General features: G+C 47.3%; 2 long non-coding RNA genes across 2 annotated transcripts in view; one reads left to right on the top strand and one right to left on the bottom strand.

Moving 5' to 3' along the window:
* Positions 1-27,038, top strand: part of LOC146403400 (uncharacterized) — a 1,275,680-nt gene that overhangs the window by 420,659 nt on the left and 827,983 nt on the right. The window lies entirely within an intron of this gene.
* Positions 8,143-9,894, bottom strand: LOC110260735 (uncharacterized). The gene is made up of 2 exons (XR_014845450.1): positions 9,780-9,894; positions 8,143-8,601 (listed from the first exon to the last, which is right to left on the bottom strand). It is a non-coding gene; the product is annotated as an uncharacterized LOC110260735 (long non-coding RNA).

The raw sequence follows: 27,038 nt of genomic DNA, 5'->3' as shown, positions 1-27,038 counted from the left end.
TCTGCAAATGATTCCAGTAGTTCAGAGTCCCTTTTGAACAAGAGGTTACAGGGATTGAGTTTCAAAGAAGAGAATGTCGAAAGAGATCTCCCAGATGAGAATGGCCTCCAGATGTGAACATGGCTCTTCCAGATGTGTGGAAGAGAAGAGCCGGGTGGGGGAAACGGGGAAGGGAGACGCCTCGCACATCTGCAAGATGGAATGGAAAAACGGCTCGCAGCTGAGGGGGGGAAGTGGGGCAAAGGGAAAAGGGATAGACGGCAGAAGAGGATCCAAGTTCGACTCTTCATTACTGGCGAAGCGCTCCTTCCCACATGGGCTGACGTTTAAAATATGCGGTCTGCATGGAGGCCACACCTCGGCCTCACCTGTGCTGCTGGAGGGAAAGCAGAGAAGGTGCTGTGCCTGCAGGTCTCTGAACCCATCTGCGCCCGCCCCGTAGGGGAGCTTCCAAGGTGAGGCTGCAGGGCAGGCCAGGTGCCCTGAGTCTTACTCAGGGCGGAAGGGAACCCGGGCCAGAATGCGGAAGAAGGAGCCGGAAAACTGCACAGCCCTCCCTCCTTCAGCTTCTCAATCAGCAGGTCATCCTTTTGGGCCCCGCCTGCTGTGTTCCTTCACCTTGCCTAGGATATCCCGTTTCTTATATGCACGAGTCTGCAACCACAAAAAACAGGCCTTGTGGTGGAGCCCTCATGGCTGGTCACATGTCTGAAAATCAGAGCCACTGTCCAACACCTGGGTGCAGGGACTAAAACCCCCTGGTTTCTCTTGGCCAGTGTCTTCCTCTTATCCAGAAAGACCTGCCAGATGCTCCTGGTGAAGAAGGTCTCCCCACCGCCCCACTTTCCCTTCTTCCGTGTAAAGACTGTTCCCATCCCCCCTCCCGCGTCACTCTGGACGTGCAACCTCTCTTCCCTCTTGCCCTTTCCAAAGTTTTCCAGCCACACAGATAATTCCCTCTATGCTGGCCCCTCTGGTGGGGTCCACATTTTGATTTCCCGCTAAGGCTTCCCAGAATCTGAAGAACACATTCTAACAAAATGAGTACATTTAAGCTGCTAATTATTTATATTATTAAAACATGTGCACATGTAGCCACGCCTACACACTGATCACATGCGCACACACACACAAAATCTCTGGCCAATATGTGTATAACCTAATACCAGTTGAAAAAGTTATTTAGCCATCTTGTGTTTTCCTGTGTGAGACCTAATCTTCTCCTGTGATCTGATCAATGCATTTCTCAAAGCCCACACCGGTCAGAGGATAGATAATCTAGTTAGAATATACTAAGATCTGGAGTTCCCCTGTGGCTTAGCAGGTTGAGGATCTGGCATTGTCATTGCTATGGCTCTGGTTACAGCTGTGGCATGGGTTCAGTCCCCAGCCCTAGAACTTCTACATACTCTGGGCGTGGCTAAAAAAAAAAGATACAGAGGAGTTCCCGTTGTGGCGCAGCAGAAATGAATCTGACTAGTAACCGTAAGGTTACAGGTTCCATCCCTGGCCTCACTCAGTGGGTTAAGGATCTGGCGTTGCAGTGGGCTGTGGTGTAGGTCACAGATGAGCCTTGGATCCCGTGTTGGTATGGCTGTGGTGTAGGCTGGCAGCTGTAGCTCCAATTAGACCCCTAGCCTGGGAATCTCCATATGCTGCGGGTGCAGACCTAAAAAGCAAAAAAAAAGATACAGAGATGATTTCAGGGTAAAGTCAGGATCAGTGCAGCTGGGTACTTAGCTATATGTTATTACTCTGGGAATCAAGTACCAGGAAGGACAGTATCACCACCACCATCATCACTATTGGCTAGTTCTTAATTCTTTGTTTCCTAAATGGAGTTGAATTCTTGAGCTACTGTTTATGTTTGAGTCTAAGCATATTTTGATAGTCTAATTATACCTGATTCAGTTTTATAAAATTTATTCTCGGAGTTCCCGTCGTGGCGCAGTGGTTAATGAATCTGACTAGGAACTGTAAGGTTGCAGGTTCGATCCCTGGCCTTGCTCAGTGGGTTAAGGATCTGGCATTGCCATGAGCTGTGGTGTAGGTTGCAGACGCGGCTTGGATCCCGCGTTGCTGTGGCTCTGGCGTAGGCCGGTGGCTATAGCTCCGATTCAACCCCTAGCCTGGGAACCTCCATGTACCTCGGGAACAGTCCTAGAAAAGGCAAAAAGACAAAAAATAAAAATAAAAAAAAAATTATTCTTTGCTGGCTCACTAGCATGTAGATCTTTCCATTTTTATACTTAAACCCACTTAGACTTGGCTTAAGGCTTAGGAAAATAAATAAGTTGGGCTAAGGTCAGTATGTGCTTCAGAAAACATCTGCACTCTATGCTGGCCTTTAATGACAAACTTGGTGTATTTCATGCTTCTGAATTGGGTAGGTTTCTGTGGGCATTTTTGGTGGCAAAGTTTACTTTGTTCTTGCAAGTTGGTTGTAATTGTTGTTTTTGAAAGATTCCAGAGAGCAGAGAGTTACAAGTTGCTTACCTTGTCCCCAAATGCTGCCCTGTAGGTCTTTAATCATTGCATTCTGCTCAAGCTTCAGAGTTAAAAAGATTTTCCACCTTCTGTTTCTAGGATTTTCCCAGAGTCACACACCAGCTCCAGGAGTGGTGCCATTTTGGGTTCACTTGCTTCCCTGGTTCGAGCAGGTGTGTCCAGAGGGAAGGGAAATGGCCTTTCTCTTATCAGAACTCCCGTCTCTGCTGGAGTGAGGATTCCCAACCTCACTCAGTGGTGACAAAGGCTTCAAAACCCAGTCCTTGTCCCTGGTTCCGCCTGTGTAATTTCATTTGGAATGTTCCTTTCCGTTTACCTGTTCTCCACCTTTCTTTTCACCTGTCTGTTGTGCTTAACTCTATCCTTGTGTACCTGTTAATTCTAATCCTTTGGTGACCTAAGCCAGAGGGAATGCCTCAGGAATAAACTGTTCTATGAGGTTTTCCCCCTTACGAGGTGTGACACCTATTCCTCTAATATGAATGCACTGGTGTGACCGGGTCCAAGTTCAAGTGCTCAGCACACAGTGAGGCCAAACAAACCAAAGCGAGTTGAAATGGAGTTTGGAGCAGAAAAGGGTTTATAGCAGGGCCATGAAAGGAGACAGGTGGTTCATGTCCCCCCAAACCCCAAATGCCCTGAAGGGTTCCAGCAAAGAATTATTAAAGGAAAGGTAGGGGAATGGAGTCCCCATCATGATGGCTCAGTGGTTAACGAAACTGACTAGGAACCATGAGGTTGCGGTTTGATCCCTGGTCTTGCTCAGTGGGTTAACGATCTGGCGTTGCCGTCAACTGTGGTATAGGTCGCAGATGTGGCTCGGATCCCAAGTTGCTGTGGCTGTGACGTAGGCCAGAGGCTACAGCTCCATATTCGACCCCTAGTCTGGGAACCTCCATAGGCCACAAGAACAAAAAGACCAAAACAAACAAACAAACAAACAAACAAAAAAACGAAACTGAGGCTCAGAGAGGCTGAATGCCTTGCCCAAGGTCCTGCAGCTGTAAACCAGATGAAATCTGGTCCATCTGACTCCAAAGACTCTTCTCCAAGGACTTCGTATTCTGGTTCAGATTGTCCCACAAGGCCTTCTGTGACTTTAAGAAATTCTCAAATGCCCAAACCCACCTATTTTATTTTATTAACAAATAATAAATGTCTATAGGTCTCATGGGGGTGTAATGAAGTGAAAGAAAAGAGGAGGGGGTTATAACTTGAAAGGCTGGAAATCACCCCCCCACACACGGGAAGGAAGACTTCAGGTCACAAACTAGACCTTCCCTCAGAATGACTTTGGCCATAGGTGTGTGAACCCGCCACCGCCCTTTCCTTCAGTGGATGGTTTTAACTTTGCAGTTGAACTTGATGGAGGAGATTCCTTCCAGGTTCATGACTCTGCTCTTGGGGATGAAGAAGCTTGAGCTGGCAGGCCCTGAGTGACAGAACAAAGAGCTGGAGGTTTCAGACTGAGATGCACAAGATCTAGGGCTGGAAACTCTTTTTTTTTTTTTTTTTTTATTTTAAAAAAGTTTTTTTTGTAGTTCCCATTGTGGCGCAGCAGAAATGAATCTGACTAGGAACCATGAGGGTGTGGGTTCGATCCCTGGCCTCGCTCAGTGGGTTAAGGATCCGATGTGGCTGTGAGCTGTGGTGGAGGTTGCAGACACGGCTCGGATCTCACGTTGCTGTGGCTGTAGAGTAGGTCGGCAGCTGCAGCTCTGATTCGACTCCTCACCTGGGAACTCCATATGCCGCAGAAGCGGCCCAAGAAATGGCAAAAAGACCGAAAAAAAAAAAAAAAAAAAGGTTGAGTGCAGATTTACACCCTTATTCTGCCTCCTTCCATAGAGCACTCAAGGCAGTACAAACAAGACTGTGAGGTACCAGCAGTGCCATTTTTTCCCCTGGTGACAATTGACATCTCTGCTGTGCTCCTGGAGCTCTTCAGACAGTCCTGAGGGGGTCCCACAGTACCCCTCCCTGGACGGGACGCCAAAGCTGAAAGTCTCTAATTCTGCAGTCTAATCATGAGAAGTGCCATTTCTGTACGATATACAGGAAACCTTTCTTGTGGCATGAAGGTGATTGTTGAATCCCAAATGCATAGAAGAAAGTTTCTCAGCCTTCAAAACAAACTTTTAGGAAAGTGCCTTTTCATTCTTTATAAACTGCCAATAAAGGAGAGAAGGCCATATCCTCCCAGGATGCCCTCTTGGGCATTTTGCCCATGACGAAGGTGGTATTGGAAGAGAGAGAGAATGAAGTCTTTTATTCTTTCTTTTCTTTTCTTTCTTTCTGTCTGTCTGTCTTTCTTCCTTTCTTTTCTTTCTTTCTTTTGCTTTTTAGGGCCACACCTGTGACACATGGAGGTTCCCAGGCTAGGAGTCTAATTGGAGCTACAGCTGTTGGCCTACACCACCGCCACAGCAACGCTGGATCCTTAACCCACTGAGTGAGGTCAGGGATTGAACCCAAAACCTCATGGTTCCTAGTCGGATTCGTTTCTGCTGCACCAAGACAGGAACTCCTGAAGTCTTTTATTCTTTAGGTTACATATTCTTTAGGTTGCTCAGGAAATTTGAGCAAACATCTTGGTATCCTTACCATCACATGTAAACTGCTTTACTGGTTGATTCTTCAGAGATGATCGTATTTATAAAAATAAAATGATAGCTCGGAGTTCCCCCTGTGGCTCAGTGGAAATGAATCTTACTAGTATTTGTGAGGACACGGGTTTGATCCCTGGCCTCACTCAGTGGGTCAAGGATCCAGCATTGCCGTGAACTGTGGTATAGATTGCAGACATGGCTCAGCTCCTGCGTTGCAGAGGCTGTGGTGTAGGCCAGCAGCTGCAGCTCGGATTCGACGCCTAGCCAGGGAACTTCCACATGCTGCAGGTGTGACCCTAAAAAAACCAAAAAGCAGAAATGATACCTCTGTGGAGAATTTTTCATCTTAGGATTTCTTGGTCTAATCATTTTTACCTCTAAAAACCAAGAGAGGTCACAGTTGAGGAATAAGCCATCAGCAGTTTTAGTGCGGTTCCATGCGCCTGATGCACAGTGAAGCCAAAACAAACTGAAATGTCAGAGTTTGGAGCAGAGAAAGGTTAATTGCATGGCCATGCAAGGAGATGGGTGGCTTGTGTCCCCCAGACATCCCGAATCAAAATTGCAAAACATTTTTAAAGACAATGTAAGAGAGGGACGCGTGGTTGGTTGTTGCAAACTTCTTGGTTCTTGCAGCTGTCCACAGAGGTCAGATCACAATTTTCCCGTAAACCTCCAACAAGATACATGTTATCCTGCAGAGAGGAGCTAAAGCAGAGGATGTGGGGGAAGGGCCTGCCTGGAGAAGGCCCCAAAAGATCCTGTTCCCTTACAGCAGGACATGCTGAAAGCTCAGGCTTCTTCAACCTGGCCAGCATAGCCAAGACCTGGGCTCAGCACACAAGCCTCATCTGCCCTCCTAGCCGTGGATAAATACCCTCACTGCAGTGGGGGCACGTATAGTTAGTGGGATGGAGCGAGTCCGGTTGCTATTGAATTAGTTGCAAATTCGAGCTTAGCTGGGTTCTTTCATCATTAATGATCATCCAACAGCAATGCTGAGCGTCTACATGCCACGTACTGCGTGGGATGCCAAGGAGAGGATGAGGGGCTGTGACATGTCAACATTTAACTCATACAGAAGAAAGGCTGGGCACGATCTTATGCTCTGCTTTAGAGAGAAAGTCAATAAATAAACATGAAGGCAGTAAAGAAGGACACGGAGTATGTTATCGAAACGGCAGACGAAAGAGTATGGAGGGAGTGAAAAGGCAATGAATGGGTGTTAATCTCCTGGCGGTGCAGCCAGGCCGGGTTTGCAGGGTGGATGGACCAAGACTGGTTCAGAGGGCAGGGGAAGCCATAGGGAAATGGTACTGTTGGAGTTCCCGTCGTGGCTCAGTGGTTAACGAATCCGACTAGGAACCATGAGGGTGCGGGTTCGATCCCTGGCCTCGCTCAGTGGGTTAAGGATCTGGTGTTGCTGTGGCTGTGTTGTAGGCTGGTGGCTACAGCTCTGATTACACCTGTAGCCTGGGAACCTCCATATGCCGTGGGTGCGGCCCTAGAAAAGGCAAAAAAAAAAAAAAAAAGAAATGGTATTGTTAGGCAGAAGGGGTGGGGCTCTCTGAGGTGAATGAAGGGCTGGATAAGAAACAAGCAGACTGGATGGTAGTGTAATGGGGAAGAATAAACCTGACCCTATATTAGAGCTCTTACTGTTGTTTTAACCTTATTTTTACATCTGTCCCATTAGATAAAAAGTTGCAGAAGAGAGGATAACATTTGTTTGGTTAGAGGTCTATAAGGACATGGTGACCTGACCTACCTGCAAAGCTGCAAGAAAGCGGGATTTTTGCACCAAGAAGTTTGTAACAATTATCCACTCCCCCGCTCCCCCCTGTAACAAGTATCAACTCCCTCCTCCCCCGTCTCTTTCGTTGTATAAACAGAGCCTGAATTCTGACTGAGAAAAAGATGGTTCTTTGAGACAAAGCTCTGCCATCTTCTCTGTTTGCTAGCTTTCTTTTTGTCTCTTTGCCATTTCTTGGGCCGCTCCCTCGGCATGTGGAGGTTCCCAGGCTAGGGGTCGAATCGGAGGTGTAGCCACTGGCCTATACCAGAGCCACAGCAACGCGGGATCCGAGCCGTGTCTGTGACCTACACTACAGCTCACGGCAATGCTGGATCCTTAACCCACTGAACAAGGGCAAGGATCGAACCCGCAACCTCATGGTTCCTAGTCGGATTCGTTAACCACTGAGCCACAACGGGAACTCCAGCTAGCTTTCTGATTAAAGTCATTATTCTTTGCCCTAACAACTCGCCTCCCAATTTATTGGCCTATTATAGTGTGGTGAGCAGAAAGAGTTTGGACTTGGTAATAATAGGGCTGTATGTTATAAGGTAACATAAAAATCAGCCAAACCCAAAGAAATCTCTAAGAAGACAACTTGAATAGTCTAGTAAGCAGAAGTTAAAAGATGACCTAGTGTTTTGAGTTCCCTGGTGGTCTAGAGGTTAAGGATCCAGCATTCTCACTGCTGTGATGTGGGCTCAGTCCCTGGCCTCAGAACTTCAGCATGCCATGGGTGTGAGGAAAAAAAAAAAGAACTAGTATTGATACCTTTGGAATAGAAGAAAATACCTCAGAACAGGAAGTAAAGCAGAAGAATAATTAGCAGAGAAAAAAAATGCTATGGGATTGGAGGAGTAATATTTAATCTTTTTTATTTTTTTCTGATCTTTTTAGGGCTGCACCCATGGCACATGGAGGTTCCCAGGCTAGGAGCTGAATTGCAGCCAGAGCAGCCGGCCTACGCCACAGCTACAGCAATGCCAGATCCAAGCCCTGAGACCCATGCCGCAGCTTGCAGCAACACTGGATCCTTGACCCACTGAGCCAGGCCAGGGATCGAACCCAAATCCTCCTGGATACTTAGTTGGGTTCTTAACCTGCTGAGCCACAATGGGAACTCATGAATTTTTAAAATTTTTGAGTTGAAAGAACCCATAGTTCAACAGCCTTATTTTGCAAGGAAATCAAGGTCAGTTAAGTGGCACAGACAGAATTCAAGTGGGCTAGTGAAGTTCAATCAGACCTCTTATTTTATTTAGAAAGTGATACAAAAATTTTTAAGGTTCAGACACAGAAACTTCAGCAAAATAATTAGGAGAGCAGAGGAAACAGATTATTAGGTTTGGACTCATGACTTTGGCATTCTGATTCCAGAAAACTGAAAAATTCTGATCCTTGGAGAGCTTTGGTGGACAGGGAGCTACTTTGCATTGGGGTTAATCAGGATGGAGAGAATCAGGTCATGCAAAACTCTTGGGAAACATGGTAGGCAGAGGACTCGAGTCCTGGACCTTCACCCCGCCCCTGGGGACTCCAAGATCAGGGGACAGCCCGGGTAGGCTGAGGGACTGGACCTCTTCCAGGGAGCCCCACTCTGGACCGGGTCACCCGGCTCCCATCCAGACTCACGTCAGCCTCACACACTGTGATTCTCTGACACTTCAGCCAGCGTCATCTCTCCACACCCTATTATATCCAAAAAAAAAAAAAAAAAAAAAGAAACGGAAAAAAAAAAATTTAAGAACTTTCCCAGGGACTAGGAATGCATTTCATTTAGCTTCCTTTGAAATACATCGTTAGACTTGGGTTCCTCAAATCTGCCAAATACTATAAATATGTATGAAGTCGCAGCAGCCTCCCACACTCATGGAGAGGCCAGTGTTTGGTCAGACAATCGGACAGGGAGAACTTTTAAGTACATACTGTTCTACTAAAGCTTGCTTTTTTCCCATTCTGCTCTCCCTCCTTCTTTTGCCTCCTCCTGCTCATCAACCCCCACCCCCCAGCCCGCCCCCCAATAGAAGAAATAATTGCCATGGGGGCTGAGCCTGGGCAGAGCTAAAGATTTCTTCTTTCCCTTCAAGTGTTGCAAAACCTTAAAACTGTGAGGGAGTAACAGTCCTCTTCCCCCCATATCCTACCCCCCTGCCTCCTGCAAGACAGCTCTTTTCTGGCAAACAGGAAACTATGCCTGGGCTTGGTCTTTGCACTTCTGGCTACCTTCCCCTCAGGTTCTTCCTGGCTATTCAACCCAGTTAAAAATAGTAACCACCAAAACCAGAAGTAAAGATGATTTCATTGTCTGCCCACTGCAACTGGTGGCTTGATTTGGGTGGTGGCAGATGGGGCCAGTCCTCTGACTCGCCACATTGGGAATTCTTGTAGGGTCAAGGCTGGTGGTCCCTCCCACAGGATTTCACCACCTTGGTGCTCCCCAAAGCAGGCAAAGCCAGCTTGCCACGCTTGTGTGCACACAGATGCAAAGCGGGCGAGATCACCGCAGAAATCCACCAAACTACGCCCTGTCCCGGGCACAGCCAGTGTTCGTGCAGGTGGCCCACACCCCCTGGCTCTCGAAGACAAGGCCAGGGCAGAACCTTCTGGCTTCTGAGCCACTCCTTCTTGCTATGGTCTGGAGAAAGTGCATCCTCACCCAGACTGACAAGCCCAAGAATGTGTACAATTCTACTCAAAATCAGTGAGCTGTCCAAGTGACAAGTACAGAAGGGACCCAATGGTCTTCCAAGGCTGGGTGACAAGAAAATTAATTTTCCTTGAGAAGGAACAAAAGATCACTAGCAGTTAATTGTGAGAAATAATGGAGAAATCAGGGAGTTCCCACTGTGGCTTAGCAGGACATGAACCTGAATATCCATGAGGATGAGGGTGTGATCCTTGGCCTCACTCAGTGGGTTAAGGATCCGGTGTTGCTGTGGATGTGGCTGTGGTGTCAGCAGGCAGCTACATCTCTGATTTGACCCCTAGCCTGGAAACTTCCACATGCCACAGGTACAGCCCTAAAAAAAAAAAAAAAAAGAAAAAGAAAAAAAGAGAGAGAGAGAGAGAGAGAAAGAGAAATCAATTTTTACCATAAAGCACTCCGCCTGTACTCCCTGCCAGGTCATTAAACTCCTCCCAGAAGAAGTAAATTCACAAAGATGAAAAGCTCCTTGTCTTCATGATTCTCTCTTTTACTTAATTTTCTCCTCAATCGATTAATCAGGCAAGTGGATTTTAAAATAACTTCTATGTCCTGACACCTCCCATACTGTTGTGGCCATTCAGAAGGTTTACAAGATCTGTTTGCTGTCTTTGGGGACTTTATAGTCATGCAAAGAGGAAGAACTCACTCAGCTGAAGTAAACTGGAAACAAAACACACCAAGTATTCACCTTGGCAGGCTCTGGAGACTGTGGCTGTGAAAAAAAAATCATAAATAAATGCCTGCCTTCGGGGGCTTCTGATTTAATGAGAAGGCAGGAAATAACTAGGAGAAATAAGTAGGATATATGTCATGCTGATAATGTAAGTGCTTTGGAGAAAAATGGAACAGCAAAGGGGGACCAGAAAAGATAAATAGAAAAGTTTGTACTGAAAAAAATGACATTTGCATACATAAGACTGGCGTTCCCATTGCGGCTCAGTGGGTTAAGGATGGCTCACTGTGGCTCAAAGTGTCTGTGAAGAAGCGAGTTTGATCCCTGGCCTTGCTCAGTGGGCATTGCCAAAAGCTGCAGTGTAGGTCACAGACGTGGCTTGGATCCGATGCTGCCGTGGCTGTGGTGTAGGCCGGCAGCTGCAGCTCCAATTTGATCCCTGGCCAGGCAACCTCTATATGCTGCAGATGTAGCCCTAAAAAGAAACAAACAAACAAACCAACAAAAAACAAACAAATAAACAAAAACATAAGAATTCAAATTGCTTGGAGTTCCTGTCTGGCTTAGTGGTTAATGAATCCAACTAGGAACCATGAGGTTGTGGATTCGATCCCTGGCCTTGCTCAGTGGGTTAAGGATCCGGCATTGCCACGAGCTGTGGTATAGGTTGCAGACTCAGCTTGGATCCCGTGTTGCTGTGGCTTTAGCGTAGGCCGGCAGCTACAGCTCCGATTGGACCCCTGACCTGGGACCCTCCATATGCCGTGGCAGCGTCCCAAGAAATGGCAAAAAGACCAAAAAAAAAAAAAAAAAAATTCAAATTGCATTGTTTTGGCTGTTTAAGCTCTTTTTTTTTCTTTCTTTCTTTCTTTCTTTCTTTTCTTTTTTTTTTTTTTTTTTTTTTTTTGGCAGCTCCCAAGGTATGGGGAAGTTCCAGGGCCAGGGATGGACCCCATGCCACAGCAGTGACAATGCTGGATCCTTAATCCACAGAACCACTATTTTTTTTGGGGGGGGGAAGTTTCAGTTCTTTAATAGAGGGGCAAATCAGTAGTCAGAGAAAATTTATGAAAGGGGTGAGGCTAAATCTAAACCTTTGAAAGTCAAAAATCTTTCTCTAGTTAGAGAGAGGAATGAGAGGACAAAATTAAAATGATTATACTGAAATTCTGTGCACTGCCATAAATGATTTCTCTTATCTGTTACTATGTTACCCACTTTAAAGAAAAACGATTATGTGGCCTAATTATACCCTTTGGGTAGGTATTTCAGGATCTAGAGATTTACCGGGGATGGCTGGGGGTGTCCAGCCCTGGGACTGGGAGGTGGCACGGGGTGTATGGGCGTCCCTTGCTCTAGCAGTGCTGGCTGGCGAGGGGAACTGGGCAGAAGAGCAAAGGCTTTGCTCTCAGCCAGAGGCACGTGGGTTCAAGCCTTGCTTGGCTACGTCCTCATCTGGATGCACTGCTTCCTTCTCTGAGCCTCTGTTTCCTCGGCTCTAAATCGGGAACTTTCATGTGCTGTGGGTGGGGCCCTAAAAAGACAAAATAAATAGATAAATAATAAATTAATACATAAGTAAATTGGGACTACTCACTTTTTTTTTTTGGAAACAGGGCTGCTGTAAGACATATATAAAATATATAAAGCCCTCAGGAAGTTATAGCTATTCTTATCATTATCACTGTCATTTTATCATTATCATGAAATCGCAGTGAGTCTGTGAAATGAAGCAACCCTATGGTCGTTGTGCAATGTGGTCGTAAAGCCTGGAGGATGCTCATAGGAGCCAAGCTCGTACTTCCCTGGAGGGCTCTCCGCTAGGGTGAGTGACTACATGGGGGACAAGGTGAGGTTAAGTGATGCACTGTGGTCGCTAGATGCTGGGGGTATGCTTAGACCGCCCACCCTGACCTTGGCCCTCAGGACAGAGAGTACTTTCAGGGCCTGGGAGCCACTGCTGGGAAGGGGGAGTTGAGAAAAGGCAGCAGAAAGGGGACGGGGCTGACCAAGGAGCAGGGCTAAGCCAGGCCCCAGCTCAGGGCCCCTGAGCTCCTAGAAGCCTCCCCATGGAAGGTGCTAGTGCTTCATCTGTGTCTCCGAGCAGCTGATTTCCTGGCAGTCTTTTCCCAGGATGAGCCTGGGGAGAGCAGGTCTTGGGACTTCCACCCTCCCCCTACCCTCTCTCTTCTTCTCTCTTAACTGATCTCGACAGTTCACCCACGTGAGCATTCAGAAGCCACATGACAGAAACTTGATAAACACAGCCGGGACACATGGAGACGGTCCAGGCATTAAAACTGGCCTAGAGATGGCCTGAGGGAATCAGTAGTGGGTGAGTCAAGAAGGGCAGAAGGCACTGGGAAGGTTGGGAAATAAAGCACGGGGCCCAGAGAGCCGAATGCTTCAGAACAAATTAAGTCTGCGGAGGAGCTCCCTAGTGGCTCAGTGGGTTCAGGATCCAGCGTTGTCCTTGCTACGGCTCTGGTTCTTGCTGTAGCGGGGTTCCATTCCTGGCTCAGGAACTTCCGCAGGCTGTGAGTGTGTTCCCCCCACTACCAAAAAAAGTCCATGGAGTGTGACAGAGCTAACTCTCTGGATGAGGGGAAGACCTCCCAGATTGGGCTTCCTCAGCGTCTAAGCAGCTTTGCCAAAGGGCATGCTCACCACTGAGCCCTGGTCTCCCTTTCAGCATAAGGGACAAGCATCTCTGTGGCTTTGTACACTGTCCCTCCCATGCACAATCTAGATTCTGTACCATGGTGGTGCCTCGGGCCTCTTTTTGCTTCCCATAGGTCTATCTGGACAGGCTTTCAACAACTCGCCGGTTCACTGATCAACAGGGCAGTTGCTAGGGCTTCTTAACCCTTCATTTCTGTTTAACATTATTGAACATTTACTACAAGCCCGGCACTGTGCTTCAGCAGCACCGCCTCATTTTATTCTTGTAAAAAACTTTACGAGGCATGTACTCTTATATTTGTTTTGCAGAGAAGGAAACTGAGCTTTAGAGAGGTTGCACAATATGCAGAGGCCTCACAGTTAGTAGGTGGTGGGGCCAAAATGCAAACTCAAACACAAACAACTGTCTGCTTTTGTCTTTTGAAGCCCACACCCGCAGCATATGGAGGTTCCCAGGCCAGGGGTCGAATCAGAACGGTAGCTGCCGGCCCATGACACAGCCACTGCAACCGAGTCTTCTACCGACACCACAACTCACCCCAATGCCGGATCCTTAACCCACTGAGTGAAGCCAGGGACTGAACCCACGTCCTCATGGATACTTTGTTAACCACTGAGCCACAAAGGGAACTTCAGCAACTGTGTGCTTGAACACAGTGCTCACCATCCACCATCCAGTATCGCTTAAGGTTTTGACTTTTTTATGTCTATAAAAGTGAGTTCTGGAGTTCCCGTCGTGGCGCAGTGGTTAACGAATCTGACTAGGAACCATGAGGGTGCGGGTTTGATCCCTGGCCTTGCTCAGTGGGTTAAGGATCCAGCGTTGCCGTGAGCTGTGGTGTAGGTCTCAGAAGTGGCTCAGATCCCGTGTTGCTGTGGCCCTGGTGTAGGCCGGCGGCTACAGCTCTGATTCGACCCCTAGCCTGGGAACCTCCATATGCCGTGGGAGTGGCCCTAGAAATGGCAAAAAGCCAAAAAAAAAAAAAAAAAAAAAAAAAAAGTGAGTTCTAAGGGACAGGAAATGAGTGATTTTTCTTTTCTTTCTTTTTTTTTTTTTTGAGACAGCAGGGAGATTAACTTTTTTTTTTTTTTTTTTGTCTTTTCTAGGGCTGCTCCCACGGCATATGGAGGTTCCCAGGCTAGGGGTCCAATCGGAACTACAGCTGCCAGCCTACACCACAGCTCCAGCAATGCGGGATCCGAGCTGCGTCTGTGACCTACACCACAGCTCACGGCAATGCTGGATCCTTAACCCACTGAGCAAGGCCAGGGATCGAACCCGCACCCTCATGGTTCCTAGTCGGATTCGTCAACCACTAAGCCACGACGGGAACTCTGGGAGATTAACTTGTTTGTAGTACATTTTTAATCTTCCATTCACTTCTAAATAGATTTTGTTCAATAAAGATAATAGAGCACTGGGTGGGGGGAGAGATAAATGAGGCGTTTGGGATTAACATGTGTACTGTTTATATATAAAATAAGTAAACAGCAAGGACCTACTGTAGAGCACAGAAGACTAAATTCAATATCTTGTAATAACCTATAATAGAAAAGAATATGAAGTGAATTTAACTGAGTTACTTGGCTGTATACTTGAGACATTGTGAACTAACCACACTTCAACTAAATAATGCCCCAAATAGACAACCAACTATGTTTAGGTCTAGTTAATAATTAGTAGGATTTAAACACAAAAGACCATTTTTGTGGGAGTTCCTCTGTGGTACAGTGGGTTAAGGATCCAGCATTGCCACTACAGTGGCTCGGGTCTCTGCGGTGGCACAGGTTTGATCCCTGGCCTGGGAACTTCCACTGGTCATGGGCATAGCAAAAAAAAAAAAAAAAACCCAGAAAAAAAAAAACATGAAAAAACAAACCTTTCTTGCTAAGATTCCTGTGTTTCCTTGTGATGAGTGTTAAGATGGATGTGCTTAGAGGCTGGGGGAACTCCCAGGTGGGTACCAAATCCTCACTGGGGCAGAGGGTGTCTTCCTGGGAAAGCTGATGCCCAAGCTGAGTCTCGAAGACCAGGCCAGAAGGAAAGGGCATTTCAACCAGGCAGCTCATTGAAGGCTTGGAAGTGAGCCAGAACCATGTGGCTTTGCCCATTGTCCCTCCCATGCACCATCTAGATGCTAGATGTGAGGCTCGAGGGGTGAGGGGTTGGGTGGTGAGAGGTGTGGGATCAGACCATGAAAGGCCTTGTGTGCTGGCTGAGTAGTGGCATGTATTCTAATAACATGGGGTGGCATTGAATTGCTTTCAGTAGAGGAGAGACATGGTGGTTTGGGAAAGTCACTCAGAGAAGAGCCAAGAAGAATCAGAACAGTGCACTTTTCATGGGGAGACAAGCCAGGGAGCGAGTGTAGAGATCCATGTGGATGATCAGGACCAGGGGTTCCCAGGGCTTTGATTTGGGTGGAGGACCTTAAACACTCTATTGCCCTCCATCCCAAATCAGAAAAGCTATGCTACGCCTTCATTCCAGCGTTATTAACATCATCCTTAAATTCAAATTGGTATTTCTCTCGTTCTTACATCAAACGGCCATTGAGCATCACCAAGAGAGTCTACAGACATTATTCAGAGCCTTAGGAGCAGGTGCTGTTCAAAGTTTCCACGTAGGTCTTATCATTTCATCTTCCCCTCAACCTTCTGGGGTGATTCTGATTTTCTATATTTTAGTTGTAAAGAAGCTGAGGATTGGGGTTCCTGACGTGGTGTAGTGGAAATGAATCTGACTAGGAACCATGAGGTTGTGGGTTCAATCCCTGGCCTTGCTCAGGCGTTGCCATTGAGCTGTGGTGTAGGCTGACAGCTGTTGCTCCTATTAGACCCCTAGACTCCATATGCTGCATGTGTGGCCCTAAAAGGCAAAATAAAAATAAAAGCTGAGGCTCAGAAAGACTAAAAACTTGCTCAGTTGTCTCAAACTTACAAAGCTGGCCTTCAAACCAAACCTGGCATTCTCGGCCAAGTCCCATTATGCATTTTTGGTATTTGTTCTCGGGGCTTCCCTTCCCCACCCATACCCACACTTTATAACTGTTGGTTAATAATCCAGGTCCTTTAAGAAATTCATTTTTTACCCTCCAATTCATGTAACTGAATAAGGCTATAGGTTGTGTCAGGCATCGTACAGAAGGATTTGCTGTCTGCAAAATGTTTTCACCTATGTTATTCCTGTTACATCCTCATCTGCTGCAGTGAGGTAGGAAAGGCATCTCACGGATAAGCAAAACGAGGCTCCGAGAAACAAGGGTCCTATGTGAGTGACACAGCTTGCTGTTAATGCTCTGAATCTGTCCTTTTCCTTGTTATTGCCTTTTCTTCGATTGACTGCATTTAGGTGGGAAGGGGGCATCATATGATGTGCTTTTGGTGTATAGAACTCTGGAGAAAAAAATTGTTTGACTTTTGGCTATTTCTTTGTTCATATCCAACCCAACTCATTCAAGAAACCCAGAATACCTACAGGGTCCGGGCACCAGGTGTTCAAAGATGCCTGTTTTGTGCCTTAGGGAGTGAGTGGTACACAGAGGCGAGGGACACAGGACAGCGGAAGGTGAGACCATGTGGCATGTGCCATCACGGAGGCCCATGCAGAACCCTCTGTCTCGTGCGCAGGGGTTACTCATTCTGCTTAGGGTGGGATGGAGGGATGGGGAGAAGCTGACATTTGTATTGAGAGGAAGGTGAAACAGGGAGAGAGGGCTGGGCAGCAATGATAACATCATGGGTATCACTTGCTAAGCCCTTGCTATGTGCCAGTCCCTGTGTTAAGGGCTTAACAGGTATGATTTGCTCCTCCCAATAAGCCCATGAGGTGTCAACTGGTATTATCCTCATTTTACAGATGAGGAAGTAAAGGCTTAGAGAGGGTTTGCACCTGAGCAGCCTGATTCTAGCACGTTCTCTCGACCACTGCTGCACAGGGCCCTGTATGCGAGCTGAAGAACAGAGCTTGAGCAAAGCCCCAGAGATGAGAACAGGCCCAGCATCCTTGAGGGGCAGGGTAGAGGTGCAAGAAGGGCCTAGGCTTGAAAGGTGGATGGGGCCAGGATGTGATGGACCTCGCACTTTGTGATTTTATCTTGCCCCGAAGTGAGATGGCAGTCACGTGATCTGATTTGATATGATCGGTGTTTCACACTGATAACGCTGATGGCAGGACAGAGCAGGAGCCCTAAACGTCTGTGCCTACAGGGGACCGGCCCCCTAAAACCAAGGAACCGGGCCCAGTGGGAAGGAGGGGGATGTCCCCGCTGAAGGATGCAGGCTACACACCTCCGGCTCTTTCCAGCTCATCTAAGCCCCTTTGCAGCCAGTCCCCGTGATTTTTAAAGAAACTTTGGAAAACCAGCACTTTATTAGACATTTCCTGGTTTAAAAATGTAGGAAATGAATTCAGATTATTTTTAGAACATTTCCAGGGCCAAATAAATTCTGTGTGTCGTCTGTTAGTTTGCCACCTCTGGTTTGGATGGTGGCTTGACATAGAGAGCGTGTGGAGGCCAGGAAACCAGTAGCAGGAGGCCACTGTAAAAGTCTGGACAAAAGAAGAGGCCTGAGCAAAGGTGCTGGCTGTGGATGTGAAGAAGAGGGAGCAGGCTTGAGATATTTTTTTGGCCCGACCGGAGGCGTGTGGAAGTTTCTGGGCCAGGGATTGCACCTAGCAGTGACAACCTCAGATCCTTAACCCATCCTTAACTTGCTGTGCCACTAGGGAACTCAAAGGTACTTTTGAATGGATTAGATAGGACCTGGTGACTTTGGACCTGGAGTCTGGAAGGAGGAGTCCAGGTTGACTGGGCGGATGATGGAGCCATTAGTTCATTTAATTTGGGGACAATTATAGAGTATCTCCTAGATGCAAAGCATCATGTTGGGAGCTGAGATGGAGCGAGGAGTAAGACGCAGGACCTGGCTGAAGCGGTCTGCTGGAGGTCAAGTGCAAGGGATCTGGGGACACAGAGAAAGCCCTCCTGGTCCTAGAAGAGAGGTGTCGGCATGGTTCTGCTGAAAAGGGAAACGGGAGACTGGCACACGTGAGAGAGAAGATTTCCGAACTGATTTGGACCTTGTCGGGCTGAGCTTTATCTTCAGGCCAGCTCCTCTGCAATCTGATCCCCGCTCTGTTGTTTTTAGCTTTGTGACAGTTAAAAGTCCAGAGAGCTCACTCACATGACACACCCCTGTCTTGCATCATGCTTTCCCTTTGCCCTCTGTTAAGATGGTCAGCAGAAGCAGGTACATGGCAGAAAGTGTCACAGATGCTGGCGATACCACCATTGCCCGCGTCCTTTCCAGCTCACTTCCCCCTAGCTGCTCATCTGAGGTGTTGCAATATGTGTCAAATGAACCTGGGCTTGTTTTTTTCATTTACTCATTGTCGTGGTGGTGAACAATCTGGTTTCTTTCTGGTTTATTATCATTATTATTATTATTATTGTATGGTGGATTATTTAGGGGGAAGTTCTCTGAGCTGTTAATCATTCCATCTCCTTCCTGAGAGCGTCCCACATTTTTTTCAAAAACAGGCATGGCTTTGCTTCATTCATTTGGCAAATAATTTTTCGGCACCTACTACGTTCCAGGGGCTGCTCCAGGGACATGGGATGCATCCATGAATGAAGGATTCTTCTGCTCACATGGTCTTACTTCCCTGAAGCCCAGAAGATTTAGCTTGCGTTGATTTATCTGTTTTGCTCCAAGGATGCGCACAAACCCGGATGGCTGCCTCGCAGCCAGGACAGCCTTCCCTCCAGCCCTTCCTCAAGTGAGGCTGTGCTGTCCATCATCTGAGACTCTCCATTCTCCTGCTGTGGATTGTTCATGGTGTGGCAGCCCCTTACCCCGGTAATCGGAGCACCACTGTCCCCCAAAGAACCTTAAGTGCTTCATCCAAGTTCTTTTTTTTTTGTTGTTGTTTGCTTTTGGGGCTGCATCCAGGGCATATGGAAGTTCCCAGGCTAGGGATCGAATCGGAGTGGCAGCTGCCAGCCTGTGCCACAGCCACAGCAACACAGGATCTGAGCTGTGTCTGTGACCTACGCTGTAGCTCACAGCAACACCAGATCTTTAACCCACTGAATGAGGCAGAGGATGGAACCCGCATCCTCTTGGATACTAGTCGTGTCCTTAACCCACTGAACCACAAAGGGAACTCCCACCCAAGTTCTAAATATCACGGTCACTGCCTTTTCTCTGATTATAACTTCGTTTTAAATCCCACAGAAGGCAGCTTCTTGACATACTCTGAAAACAATTTATGCTCTCTGTAGGCAATAAATTGACTGTGTCTTTTTTATGATTTTCATTTTATTTATTTATTTATCTTTAATTTTCCTTATTATTATTATTATTATTAATTTTTGGCCATGCCTGCGGCATGGGGAAATTCCCAGGCCAGGGATCGAACTCTCGCTCCAGCAGCAACTGGAGCCATGGCGGTGACAATGCTGGATCCTTAACCTGCTGAGCCACCAGGGAACTCCTTGACTGTGTCTTTGAGCCTGTCATAAAGACTCTGTCATCAGGTCCATATTATCGAATTCTTTATCCCAACAAAGAGTCCTTTCTTGGGGACAGTCTCCAGATACTCCAGAGAGTGGAGAGCAAGCTCGAGCTGGTCCATTGATGTGAATTAGTAGAGCAGGCTGTTTAAGCAGATGTTCCCCGGGGTGGCTGGTTGTCACCAGGTCTCAGGGCCATGCAAGGTAAGCCTGGGCTCATCAACAGAAACCTGCAGGGGGTGTTTGTGCTGAGGGAGATCCCCACTTAGAGCATGGTATGGGGGTCTCTTGGTGTTGTAGCTGCTCTCTGCATGTCTAGGGAGCTCTGACTTGGACGGCACCCAACTCAAAGCCACCTCACATTTCTGGGAGGCCTCCTCCTTTTTGGATCATCCTCAAGCTACAGCAGACCCTTTAGAGCTTTCGTGAGCCACAAAAAAAGAGAAGCAGCATAGAGGAAAGAAAAAAGTAATAGCAAAATGGGAGTTCCCGTTGTGGCTCACTGGATTAAGAACTCCACTGGTATCCACGATGACGCGGGTGTGATCCCTGGCCTCGCTCAGTGGGCTAAGGGTTCGGCGTTGCCATGAGCTGTGGTGTAGGTCACAGACACGGCATGGATCTGGTGTTGCTGTGGCTGTGGTGTAGACCGGCAGTTGTAGCTCCCATTCGACCCCTGGCCTGGGAAACTCAAAATGCTGCAGATTTGGCCCTAAAAAGGAAAAAACAAAACAAGACAAAACAATTAATAGCAAACAAAGAGTTAAAAAGAAAATACAGACACCTAAGAAACCTAAATGCTGTACCTTAATAGTTTTATGGCCTTAATCATGTCATTAGGCCTCTCTGAGCCTCAGGTTTACCCTTCCAATAATGTGAAAAAGAAAGATGTTCAAGGCAAGGAAATTATGTCCAGAAGCTGCTATGTAAATGTAAGTTTTTACTGTTGTTGTTACTATTTTTAGCAGGCCTCCCTTCCTCGGTCCACACTGTTCCCGACCCGAATCCTCAGAGTGGCACTAAGGGCTCTCCCTGGGCAGGCCGAGGACAGCCCAACAGCCAATGCCTAGCCCTTCACCCCCTGCCCTGCCCATCAGTCAGCCAGAATCTGTGCAGCTGTCACCTGGTCACCAGTGAACAGGGATCTTGCATTTCATTACCTCTGAGCTGAGGCTGGAAAGTCCTTGGCAGGGGCTCCTGCAGCATAGCCTGTTCCCCTGCCCCCCGCCCCCCGCCCCCAGTTTGCTGAAGGCACCCCAGGGCACCAGGAGACAAGGAGCTGTGAGCTGATCTGTAATCGATGGCTGGCACACCCCCGGGGGCCCCCCTGAGTGCCAGTGCCAGGCTCTAGCCTGTGGGAATGACTGGGATCATATCCTGAGCCAGGCGATGAAGGCATCAAATGGGTGCTGTGAGGCCAGGAACCTGGAATTTGGGGGAGTGGATGTGCTCCTGCTGAGAACACTCATGGGGCAGTCCATGGAGAAAGACTCTTCTCAATCTCAAATTCCCGGCCACCACCCAGCCCTGTATCTCTAGGATTGGGCAGTCTCATTTGGCTCCCTTTTTTAATTTTTTTATTTTTTGCCATTTCTAGGGCTGCATGTGGAGGTTCCCAGGCTAGGGGTTGAATCGGAGCTGTAGCCGCCAGCCTATGCCAGAGCCACAGCAATGTGGGATCCGAGGTGCATCTGCAACCTATGCCACAGCTCACGGCAAGGCCAGATCCTTAACCCACTGAGCGATGCCAGGGATTGAACCGGTAACCTCATGGTTCCTAGTCGGATTCGTTAACCACTGAGCCACGATGGGAACTCCCTTGGCTCCCTTTTTTTAGATCAAAGATCAGGACAACTTAGGAACTGTCAATCATTGTTTATGTGATAAAAAGAGAAGACAGAAGTCCAGCGGGAGCTGCTTGGCATCCGTTCAAACATGCTTTGCATGACCTTCTCAAATCGGGAAAGTGACCAAAACATGCTAGCCGTGGAAGGCACCCTCGAAGGCACGAGGAATAGGATCCATAGGGCTTAAGGGAATTTTCTAAGGTTGCAACACTTTTGCATGTTGAAATCAGTGCCATGTGTCAGTCCAAGGAATGGGAGACAGAATATTTAATAAGATGGCAAATATGTCATTACACGTAAAGATATGTTATGTACAGAGTTTTCGCCATGGTGTTGTTTATGGTGACAAAAACATCAAAGCATTAATAAAGAATTGTTTAAATACTTCATGATAGAGGCACGTGATGGAAAAAATTGTAGCCATGACAAATCATGATCAACATTTATGAACTTGGGAAAAGCTGTGGGGCTTAGCTAGAGGGACACTTCTCTTGGCCTTCTATTGCGTGACAATAGCAGATGTACGTTACCCTGGGTAATATTTTACATATGTATGATGCAAATACATGGATATGAAGGTATGTTTACAGTCATTATCTCAGAGGTGAGGTCTGGATGAGTTTTTTTAACCTTTTTTTTTTTTTTTTTTTTTTTTTGTCTTTTTAGGGCTGCACCTGTGGCATATGGAAGTTCCCAGGCTAGAAGTCAAATCAGAGCTGTAGCCGCCGGCCTACACCAGAGCCACAGCAACACAGGATCCAAACAGCGTCTTTGGCTTACACCACAGCTCACGCAGGGCAACACCAGATCATTAACCCACTGAACGAGGCCAGGGATGGAACCCACATCTTCAGGGATACTAGCTGGGTTCTTAACCTGCTGAGCCACAAGGGAAACTCCCTCTTTTCCTTTTTTAAGTTTTACTGAAGTATAGTTGGGGCACACGGTTGTGGTAATTTCTGCTGTACCACAAAGCGATTCTGTTATACACACACACACCCCCATTGACATGCGTTCGTTTTACTTGCTTTACTTGGCTGATCACTTAGTTGATTTTAATTGAACGCCTGCTCTGTAGCCAGCACCTATACTGGACCTGCTGCTGTCTAGGCAAAGGGAGGAAGAGTCACTCTTTAATTCCTTATAAATAAATATTCAGTCCTTTACCTGAAATGGTCTGTCATGCAGTAGGAATAACGTGTTCAGTAACACGAGAGGCCAAAGGGAGAAGGTGCCATACTTTGAATATCTACCTTCCAGAATGGACGGCAGTTGGCACTCATTGGAGGAAGGCAGGAAATTTTCATTTTTCATTTTGGTTGCAACTGCTTATTGGTTTGCTTGTTATTTTTCTCTGGTCATGAATCTGTAACAAGGTGGACAGAGATTAGGAGGTCTGTCCTTTTAGCCACTCTGGCCACCTGTCCATATGCAACTGCCTGAAGAATTGATCACAGTGATTGGGAGCCCTCTGGTAACTGTCCAAGGTTACGATGTCAGCCAAGTTCAGATGTCATTGGCGACACAGCCCTGTCTCTTCTCTAACTACATACATGGCACCGTTATGCTAGGGAGACTTTGACTCAGCTGGGAGATACTCAGCCAAGATCCCGTATTCTAGGAAGCTTTTGGAATTTCATCCAGTTTTATCTTTCAAAAGCAGTTTCAGGTCAGAGTTCCCGTCGTGGCTCAGGGGTTAACGAATCTGGCTAGGAACCATGAGGTTTCGGGTTCAATCCCTGGCCTTGCTCAGTGGGTTAAGGATCTGGCCTTGCCGTGAGCTGTGGTGTAGGTTGCAGACGTGGCTCGGATCCCATGTTGCTGTGGCTGTGGTGTCGGCCGGTGGCTACAGCTCCGATTAGACACCTAGCTTGGGAAGTTCCACATGCCTCGAGAGTGGCCCTAGAAATGGCAAAAAGACAAAAAAAAAAAAAAAAAAAAAAAAAAAGCAGTTTCAGGTCAAGCTCACTCAGAAACAAGAAAGAGGAAGATGCAGGGGGTGTTTAGAGACTTTTCATTTTATGAAATTATACTGAAATGAGATCTCTGGGAGAGGAATCTGAGAACATAAACAGTAAAAGGAGGAAGGAAAGAGCTGGTGGGAGAAATTAAGACAGGAGCAAAGCAGAAAGAAGAAAAGAGGGTGAAATATGACATTTCTGGTAAATCCTCAAATTTCAAACTGGAATAGCAAGAACAAACATTCATTTGACTTTGGAAGATGCTATATAGCTTTTGTTTCCACCTATTTGCCTTTCCAGAAGTATTCGCTAAAATTAACGTTGACATCCCCTGCACAAATAATAGCTCTGGCAACATGTTTGGAGAGTCTCTGGGGCTAACAGAGCAAAAACAAGTTCAAACTATTGTTAGGTTCCTAGGGGCCAGTGGGGGTCAGACCTACCTTAGATGTTTGCTCCCTGTATCCTGTCCTGAAAAGCCCTTGATCCACACATCCCTTTCAACTGTTTGTGCCACTTCAGACTTGAAAAATCTGCCCCAAATGGCATGGTGCCAGAAATGGATGCTATTGCTTCAGAAGGAGGCGGCAGCGGTGGGGGGGGTTATTCCAGTGCATGCGTGTAACACAGTGGCACTAGACAAGAGGGGACATTCCTTCCCAGGCCTTTACTGAGGTCAAGGGAAACTTTGCCCAGTTTTTTACCCACGTGGAAAATGTGTCTAATCCACCTTCCAAATGGGGGAAATGCGAGCAGAGAGCAGAAAGGCAGATCACCCCCAATTGTTTGAAAAGATTGTGGGGATGCCCGAAGGAGTGGCTTTCTCCAGCCCCACGTGCTTTTAGATCCTGGAACTTTTACCATCTGCAGTCTCAAAACTGACCAGCTAACGGCCAGGAGAAGAATCAGGCTTCATATTTTAATCACATCCAGAGGCAGAGTAAACTGGAACTTCGACTGGAACAGATCCAATTTCCTGCCCAGACTTGATAACTTTATAAAGAGAGCTCCGTGACAGTTCAAATCCTGGACCTGCATTTAGCTTTGAAAAATAACGTAGGTCCTCTGGGTCCTAGGCCTCTGCATCCATGGGTTCAAATAACCACAGATCGAAAATATTCAGAAAAATTTTAAAAAGTCCAGAGAATTCCAAAAAGCAAACCTTGAATTTGCTGTGCACTGGCAACTACTTACATAGCATTTACTTGTATTTGCAATTATTTACTCAGCATTTACATTGCAGTAGGTGTTATAAGTCATCCAATGGTAATTTATCGTATATGGAACAGGAGTTCCCTGGTGGCCTAGTGGTTGAGGATCTGGCATTGTCACTGCTGTAGCGCATGTTCAGTCCTTCGCCTGGAAACTTCCTCATGCCCACACAGAGTGTATGGAAAGACATGTGTGGCTTATGTGCATAATCTATGTCATTTTATATAAGGGATTTGAGCAATCATGGATTTTGGTATCCTTGGGGTCTTGGAACCACTCCCCCCCAATGGATATGGAGGGACAACTGTGTTTACACAACTTAGTTTTATATGGCTCCATTGCGTGTGTGTGTGCTAAGAGGTCAAAGCATTGAACATTTTCTCTCCAAATTCTACATAACTCCAGAAGTACAGAGCAAAGGGCTGTGAGGCTGACTAGCCCCTTTTGGAAGGCTGTGACTTCTACTCACTTAGGGTTGAATTGCAGGAGGGCAGATCCCCCCACTGGCTGCCCTAGGTGAGGGTGGAGCCCACAGGCCAGGTGGTCAGAGAGGAAAACTAGAACTGTTTTTCTTTTTTCTTTTCTTTTTTGACTGCTCCATGGCACATGGGATCCTGGGCCAGGGATGGAATCTGAGCCAGAGTTGCAACCTATGCTACAGCTGTCACAACGCCGGATCCTTAACCCACTGCACTGGGCCCCGGGATTGAACCTGTGTCCCTGACACTGCAGAAACATGGTCCATCATGTTGCACCACAGCAGGAATTCCTAGAGCTGTTTTCTTTTTTCTTTTTGTCTTTTTGTCTTTTTCTAGGGCTGCACCTGCAGCATATGGAGATTCCCAGACTAGGGGTCTAATTGGAGCTGTAGCCACCAGCCTATGCTAGAGACACAGCAACGTGGGATCCGAGCCACGTCTGCAACCTACACCACAGCTCATGGCAACGCTGGATTCTTAACCCACTGAGCGAGGCCAGGGATCGAACCCTCAACCTCACAGTTCCTAGTCATATTCGTTAACCACTGAGCCACGTCAGGAACTCCTAGAGCTGTTTTCTGAATCCTGCCCGTCTTCAGGTCACCTTCTCAATCTACTGCCTGGCCCTTTCATACCCAGTGTGGAAATCCAAGAATCCAGAAGGACCATGTGACGCCTCTGCTCAAGTACCGCTTGCAAAGTTTCTGCCTTTTGCCCGAGTGCGTGTAGAGAGGGAGGCTGGAGGCAGACTGCTTCCCCTTGGCTGTTCCCTGGCCCCAGATTTCTCTTTAAAAAATGCAACCACCACAACAAAATACAACCAGACCACATGTGCCTCAGCATTGACTCTACCCCTGGGCCCAGCCCCCTCCACATACTGCTTCGGGAAGAGAGAGTTTGAAACCTTCAGACAGCCTTGGAGGTGGAAGGAAAGACAAAAAAAGGATGGGAGAAGGCCTGGAGGTGAGGTGGGGTGGCAGACGGTACCTCCAGGAGGCTGTGCCTTGGTCTGCCCTCACAGCCCCTGGAGAGGGCGGTTCCCAGGTCTCTCCACCAGACACCCTCCTCTCTGGAGGCTGACTCTGCTCAGAGACCACAGGACGCCTCTCCCACTTCTGGGAGGGGCTTCTCTCAAACAGGCATTTTTATTAGCAAATGAGTGATGGAGGTTGAGTGAGCATGTGTGCGCGAGAGTGCACGCATGTGTGTGGTGTTACCCCATCATCCACTTCAGATAATAGTCCCTCCTCTCTGTTAGAAAATATTTTTTTTCCTAAAAACCAAAGGAATGTAGGTTCATGGCAGAAGATTTGGAAAATCTAGACATGTGACCCAGAAGAGAGGAACAATTCATCTACAATTTGACCACCTCGTTTTATCAACATTTTGTGGAATAGCCACCAGTCCCTTCTCTGTTCCTTTACGGCACATAAATTCCAGGATACAGGGATCTTGCTCACATCTGTGACTCTGTGCTCTGAACAGTGCCTACTGCATGGCTATGTGCAAATGCACTGGTTGAATGGGCAAATAAAGAACCGAGAAGAAGAATTTGAAAATAGCTTGTCATGATTCAGCAGAGAAGAGCAGAAAGAGAGTTGCTCGGGTGTGGCCGACTTGGAACCAAGCTGCTCCTGCTAATGTGCTGTTCTCCTCGGATCAGTTACCTCACTTCTCTGGGCCTGAGTTCCTTCTTCAGTGAAATACTCATCCTAGTTAATATTTATCAAGGCCTTACCATGTGCCGAGCATTGTTATAAGCGCTCTGCGAATATTTCTCACCATAATCCCGAGAGAGGTACCGTCTACCCCACTTACGACTGGGAAACTGAGGCAGGCGGAGGTGGCTTTGCCAGTAGACACAAGGCCAAGTGGAGAATGGCTGGGCTCTGGTCTCCAGTGGATGCCTGGTCGTGGGGTGACAGGAGTCCTGGGGCCCCTCCCAGCTCCCGTGCTGAGCGAGAGGGGAGGGAGGCAGGGAGGTGCTTGTGATGGCTATGCTTGAGGAGCTCAATTGAGGAGCAAGGTCCACGTAATTATTACCTGA

The sequence above is a fragment of the Sus scrofa genome, chromosome 5 (assembly GCF_054392235.1).
Source record: "Sus scrofa isolate SSC_HxYL_T2T_F1_AM1 chromosome 5, Sscrofa_HxYL_maternal_Yorkshire_Landrace_v2.0, whole genome shotgun sequence".
Lineage (NCBI taxonomy): Eukaryota > Metazoa > Chordata > Mammalia > Artiodactyla > Suidae > Sus > Sus scrofa.
Note: the sequence above shows the minus strand (reverse complement) of the source record. Positions and strands in the feature narration are given on the sequence as shown.